Source organism: Orcinus orca, chromosome 15 (genome assembly GCF_937001465.1).
Source record: "Orcinus orca chromosome 15, mOrcOrc1.1, whole genome shotgun sequence".
NCBI lineage: Eukaryota > Metazoa > Chordata > Mammalia > Artiodactyla > Delphinidae > Orcinus > Orcinus orca.
The window spans coordinates 22,536,721-22,543,547 of record NC_064573.1 but is presented as its reverse complement, the minus strand read 5'-3'; the positions used below and the strand labels follow the sequence as shown (position 1 = coordinate 22,543,547).

At 48.2% G+C, this 6,827-nt stretch overlaps 1 long non-coding RNA gene across 2 annotated transcripts; it reads left to right on the top strand.

Annotated features, from left to right (window-relative positions):
- The first annotated feature begins 460 nt into the window (after positions 1 to 460).
- On the top strand, positions 461 to 5,870 carry LOC117200023 (uncharacterized). Of its 2 annotated transcripts, XR_004481431.2 has the most exons (4): positions 461 to 2,048; positions 2,476 to 2,561; positions 3,097 to 3,278; positions 5,527 to 5,870. It is a non-coding gene; the product is annotated as an uncharacterized LOC117200023 (long non-coding RNA). The 2 variants fall into 2 exon arrangements; XR_004481430.2 differs by lacking the exon at positions 5,527 to 5,870 and having other exon boundaries at positions 3,097 to 3,560.
- The last annotated feature ends 957 nt before the right edge of the window (positions 5,871 to 6,827 follow it).

Below are 6,827 nucleotides of genomic sequence, written 5' to 3'. Positions count from 1 at the left end.
AGCCCGGTGGGCAGCTGCCCCCTTCTAGACGGGCCCAAGGGACGGTGCCGAGACTGCAATGGCCAGACTGCAGACAGCGGCGACCTGTCTGCATTCCCCACTCACTGCCTGGGGCCCTAGGTGGTCGCTTGCTCAATCTTTCCGCCCCCGCTCCTCCTTTCTGCAGAGCCTTGACCCACCAAGCACAGCCCTGACCGGGGACACCTTAGAGCAAGGTTCTGGCTCTACTTTTATTTATTTATTTTTTTTGTGGTACGCGTGCCTCTCACCGTTGTGGCCTCTCCCGCCCCAAATGCTCCCGGGAGCATTTGCACTTTAATTCACACTCATGTCTTAAGCAAAAGAGATGAAGCTCTAATGGTGGAATTTAGGCATCTATCTAGGATAGGTGGCTTTCTTTGACTGAACTATCCAGGGGAGGGTGTCGAGTGTGGGGGTGGTGGTGGAATAGAGCCAGGTAACAAAGAGGCAGAGGCAGAGGAAGCAGGATGTTGAAGACTGGAGTTTCTAATCCCAACTTCAGCTAACTAATAATTATGTGATTTTGAGCAAAAAGTCTTTTCACGTCCTGGTGCTTTTCTCATCCATCCAAGATCTGCCTTCTTGACCTCAAACAGGAAGGTAATAGCTGTGAAGTGTTTTGATACCCAAAGCATCACTCCAACACAAAGATCGGCCGATTCCAGTGCCTCCCTAGAAGGTACATTTCTTCCTTCCAAGGCAAGGGAAAAGAAGGTGTCTGCCGGTGTAGCCACCCTGTTCTCAGTCCAAATCAAGACCCTTGGTTTGAGGACAAGACTATTATAGATCCTTGGCATTTGTACAATTGGCATTTTAGCCATTCCCAAAAGGTCCTTGACGGGTGTATTTTCCATTTCGTAGGGGCACAGATCTGCGTTACTCACTTGCTACTGAGTGAATCTAGTGGATGGTCCAGCAACTTCATCCAAGATGGCTCACTGTTCTCTTGTTGTAACAGACATAGTAACTAATTAAGTGATGAAAAACGTCCTTTGTAAACAAGTGCTCTGAATTCATGACATTGGCCCTCTCGAAAGTCTCAGGAGAGACTGTGCATGAGGGACGTGGGTCTCCAGTAAAGTGTTTATTTGCAGTCAGGAGACTGGCCTATGACAGCCATCTCCAGAATCCGTCCAACATGCCTTGAAGAACAGCCCCAGGAAGTGGCTTCCTTTTATGGCCGTCTAAGGTTCCGGTTCCTAGAAACAGCTGATTCCAACAGCACCCGATGACTACACATCACCTGAGGGGGCATGAGGCCAGGAGTGGATGAAAACCACATTTTACTTGGACACCAAAGCGTGCTGCAGTCTGAATTGCAACCATACCCTGCAATGGTCCCAGCGCCTGCAGCAGAATTTGCACCGAGTTTATTTCCGTTCCACCCAGGGAACATGTGTGCTCTTACAAATGCGCACCACACCCGAGTCCGCGCCAAAGACAGTTGCAACAAATTGCACCACCTGGATTTTTTGGTGTGTAATAGCTAGCCTATGTTGGCAGTGCAAGTTGGCCAGTTGTGTGCTATATTAAACCCTTCCTATTCCTTTTCTCGTTTGTGCCCTTGGCTGCCCAGAGGAAGGAATTTAGCCAGCATTAGAAGAATGCACTGAAGTCCTGTTTCCTAAACTCTAGGGGAGATCTGAGTGGGAGGGGAAGACCTGGCTAGCAGGACAGAACCTGTTTTCTGTCTTTTTTCCCCAGGCCAGTAGCTGGGCCCAGCTGACACATGTTAGTGGGAGGGGCGTGGGCAAGGGAAGGGAGTGGAAGCACTTTTCCTGAGGATTCATCCTGGCCCAGGGTTTTCAGCTGCCACCCTCGCAAGCCTCATCCCTCTGCCTGGACAGGTCCAATGGGCCCAGGCAGAATGGGCTGCAGGTGAGACCAGTCATCCCCCTGCCCTCACCAGAAGCCCCAGCCCGGGCCAGAAACCCGATGGAACCTAGCTGCTCTCTTTATTTGACCCTCCAGTCAAGTATCTGGACTGCTGGGCCAAAGGTCATCTTTTTCTCTGACGTCTCTGCCTGGTGAGTCTCAGTTTTTTCTCTCCTCGTCACCTCCCCCTTTTGTGAAATGGCACACGGATCCCACTCTGGACTCCCTCAGGGTTTGCGCAGGCTGGCTGGGCTCCCTGTGTGCTGATACCTCCACGTGGCCAGCCCCCTGCCTGGCTTCGTTTTGGGAGCTGAGGACTCTGCCGAGCCCCCCTTGCAACCCTGAACAGGGCCGTCCTCAGGCCCATCCTGCCGCGTCCTAGGCAGGATGGGGGTCCCCTCCAGGCCCTTGTAAGGCCTCCAGGATGTGAAAACACAGGGTGTCTCTGTGGGAGACAGAGGGTGGGAGGGCAGTGGTGTAGGATGGAGTCCACCCTAAGAGAGGCCCCACACTGCTCGTACCTGCCAGGGGGGCCCTGCAGGCGACAGGACGCCGTGTGTGACCCACCTCTCCCTGCAGGGCCCGCACATGCTTGGTGACATGGAATAATGGATGCACAGATGTCCAGGAGAGTCTGCTTGCTATGAACGCCGTGGAATAGAGAGGTACTTTTTATGAATAAAATATTTCCCACCCAGGGACTCTGTTTTACGATAATTAAAGCTGGCTGTGAATCCAGCCAGCCAGCTTTAGATGCTGCAAACTGAGGGAAGGAAGGCTTCGGGTCGGCACCGTGGGAGGTTGTTCCAACCAAACGGGCAGCCTGGGCTCAGCTTCCCCGAGCGTTGCCCTCGCCTCAGAGCCTCCTGGTTTCCAGTTCTGGAAGCCTTGCTGAGTCCCATTTCCCCCTCCTCTGCAAAACGGGGTCACTGCCCTGCCTCTGGGACTGGCAGAAGGGTCAAAGATAAAAATATAAGGAACTCGTTCTTATATTATTGGAAAGAAAGTGAGGCATTTAAGTAAGGCATCAGAAGCCCCCGGGTGTGCGGACTCTGAGAGCAAGAGGCCTCTCTCCCTGGTTTCGGCCTCAGCATTCCCGGCTGTGCTGTCAAGGTTTCCCCCATTTGTGTCATCTTTCCTGGTCAAAATATGATGTTTGTTACTCAAGCAGAACTTCTTGTTCCTCTTTTACCTGTGCAGCCTATGAAGCCCTCAAGAACCTAGCCGGGGGGAAGTCCAGGCACTTTCAAATGAGGAAGGGGTTCCCAGAAGCCCAAGGAAGGTGGCCAACAGCTGTAAATCTCTCTCATGACACAGCTTCGCAGACAGTGAGCGCGCTGAAGGGGTCTCAAAGACCTGGATGCCACCTGCCTCAAATGAAAGTATGTGATATGTGATAAATAGCTTCCAGGCTCATCGATTTTACTCTTGGAAGTGTACGGGGGAAGTTTAGTAATTTAAGGTATTTTAATATCCTATATGGATGTTTGGAAAATGCAGATTTTTCATGGATCAAGAGTAAACACAAAGGGACTTCCCTGGGGGTCCAGTGGGTAAGACTCCTCGATCCCAGTGCCGGGGGCCTGGGTCTGATCCCTGGTCAGGGAGCTAGATCCCACATGCCGCAACTAAGACCCGGCACAGACAAATAAACAATTTTTTTTTTTTTTTTTAAAAAAAAAGATTAACCACAAGGCTTCAAAGAAATTTCGGGATTGCGGCTTAACAAGGCCAGCTTGGGAGAGTGTAATGCCCTCAACCTCACCTCCTCCACACAGCCTCGCCTGGCCCATCCTCACCAGCTGAATCAGGACCTCAAGGGTGAGGCCCAGCACCAGTGCGTCTAAAAAGGCTCCCAGGCAACTCTCATGTTCAGGTAGAATTAGCAGCGCCAGCTCAAGGGTGTTCGCTCTTAGGTGGAAAGGTCTGGAAGGCACTCCCTCATCGATGGTTTCTGGTCTCTTCGTAGATGAGCTAGTGATTTCTTCAAGGTCTAAGTGATACAGTAACAAATCTGTTGGGGAGCTTTCTTTGCTGGATCAAACTAGTGTTAATATCATGCCCTAGAGCATGAAGATGTCTCAGCGTTAGCTCCAGATGACCTCGGCACTGCACAGCGCGCCCAAGAGGCTGGGTGCAGATCTGCCAGAGGAACAAGGTCTCACACTTAGGTGGCTTTTTCCATCTTTTGATGATGGGGAGCAAATGCATCTAAGGATGTCTCTCAAAGCCCTGTAAAGGTAAGACAGCATCCTCCAACCCCTCCTGAGGCCTGCACGTGAGGCTTCCTTCATGGAACCGGGGTCAGATGGGAAAACCACAGAAAAATGACACTTCCCAGAGGGCTGCAGATGTCCTAAGTCTTCAGAGAAATTCTTGGCACCCGGAACATGGATTCTTAGGCAGCTTACTTCTTCATTGCTTGTTCCACAAACAACATAGTATCTTTCACCAGATAGATTCTGAGGCAACTTGATGGAGCTGCCAGGTTTATGGACAGTGTGTCCTTGGTGGCAAGTGCAGTAGAGGGAGGGCCTGGATAGCTATAAAGCCTGTCCTTGGAGAAGAGTGTTCTGGGGCCTGGCAGCAGAGAGACCTCTAGAGGACCTGGAAAGTGTGAGAGACAGCTTTTTTTTTTTTTTTTTCCCGTGGTATGCGGGCCTCTCACTGTTGTGGCCTCTCCTGCCGCAGAGCACAGGCTCTGGACGCGCAGGCTCAGCGGCCATGGCTCACGGGCCCAGCCGCTCCGCGGCATGTGGGATCCTCCCGGACTGGGGCACGAACCCGCGTCCCCTGCATCGGCAGGCGGACTCTCAACCACTGCGCCACCAGGGAAGCCCCGAGAGACAGCTTTTTAAGAAGGAGGCCTGAGGCTCAGGAATACTGACTGTGGCGTCTCAGTTAGAATGTAAGCTACCAGTGGGCAAGGAATCAGTACAGAGCAGGGGTGAAGAATGTAGGTGTCAGAATCCCACCAACTGGGCTGAATGCCAGTTCTGCCCCTCACTGTGTGACCTCGGCAAGTTCATTCATCCGAGGTGGTCTTCTTACCTGTGAGACGGGGTGCTACTTCTCCCACAGAGGTTTAAGTATTAAATGCGACTGTAGGTAAAACATTTAGTAGCATGCTTAACTCGAGTACTCATAGACGGTTATTTCAGCCATTTAAAAGTGTTTTTCTGTCACTTGCCCATAGAATGTCTAGTATGTCCAACTTGCTCAAGTCGACTGGCTAAGTGAGGGCTTGGTCTAATGTTTATCTAATAAACTCAAATGTTCTTCGAAAGCGGTGGTTCTCACTTTGTTGTACACCTGAAACTAACACATTGTAAATCAACTATACTACAGTAAAATTAAAATATTTTTACAAAAGCAGTGGTTCTCCAAAAAACTAATACTAAAGTTTCTTTGGGTTATTTGTATGGAAATAAGTTAATATAAATGTTTCAGACATTACATGAAATTCCTAAAAATCTTATATGTTCTGGTATAATGTTATAAGTCATAATTCTAGTTATTACTTTAAAATGTATATCTCAGAAATAACTAAATTTCCTTGTCAATTGCATTATTATGAACATTCATCAAATCTTTAACCGTGGTCATTTTTAAGTCTTTTGTCCTTTACAGACAGTTCTGGGTGTACTCTGATGCTTTTGCAAAAATGTTCCTGTAAAAGGGTTTCATCTTCAAGGAATTCATGGAAAAGACTCTGACAAGTACAGGTTTCTGGTAACTGACTATACTGCTGAACTGAATGAATAAGCATTTTCAGAACTCTAATGGAAAACTGATGAATTCATAAAAGTGCTAACAAAAGATCAAGATGACAAAAAAATTAATTACATGGGACTGAGTGAACTGTTGAGGATGATTATAATTTTTGTGACTTTGTTTGAATAAAAAAAATATTAAAAAAAAGCAGTGGTTCTCAATCACAGGCAATTTTGCCCCCCAGGGTACAATTGGCAATGTGTCAAGGCATTTTGGATTGTCACAAATATGTGTGTGTGTGTGTATGTGTACAACTGTGTCTGGTAGGCGGAGCACAGAGACAATGCACAGGACAGTGCCCCCCCCCCCCCCCCCGGTTATTCAGCCCCAAATGTCAACAGTGCTGAGGCTGAAAGTCCCTGATGTAAAGGGAGAAGCTGAGGTGAGCCCACTCAGACGAGGGGAGGTGGAGACGCAAATGGGATCCCCAGGTCTGGGATCTGGCAGCAAATGAAATTTCCTGCACACATCCCTGGAAGAGCAACCCTCTTCTCAATTAGGATACCTTTAGCAGTTATCACTCACAGGGTTAAGTTACAGAAACTGGATTCAGAGTTAAGACTCATAAGGTCAGTGGACTGATTTAAATAGTTTTTTTGGTAAGATGCGAAAAAGCAATAGAAATTAGAGGGTCAGAACGGGAAAGCAGCTGGGGGCTGAAATGTGGTCCAGAAAAAAGAAAGGGCATCACATAGTAATAAAATAGATGAGGCCTGTCTCCCATTTTTTATTTTCTTTCTAGGATAAAGCAAATTACATACTAAGAGACTACAAGTAGAGGAAAGTTTCCATGATTCTGGAAAGACTAATTCCTCAAAAAGTCAACGGTAGTCTGGCTGGGCCAATATCTGCTCATGCTTGGTCTCAAAGAAGAAATTAAAAACCTAAGTAAAACTCCTGGTTCAACCACAGTTTCAGCCAACTCTGACGTTCCATTTGCTGGTCAGAGCACTTTGGTGCCCAATTTGAGTCCACAAATCAATTTTGAAAGAAGACATGGTGCCTTAATCTAGCCCAATTCCTTCATGGTCATGACAGTTTGAGAATAAAAATGAACTGTGTATTATATTAGGAAATGCTGCTGAAATCTTTTGATTGGCATGCCCAGGAATTAGAGGACCACTGCGTTAAATGAAAAATGCTCACACCACAGTTGT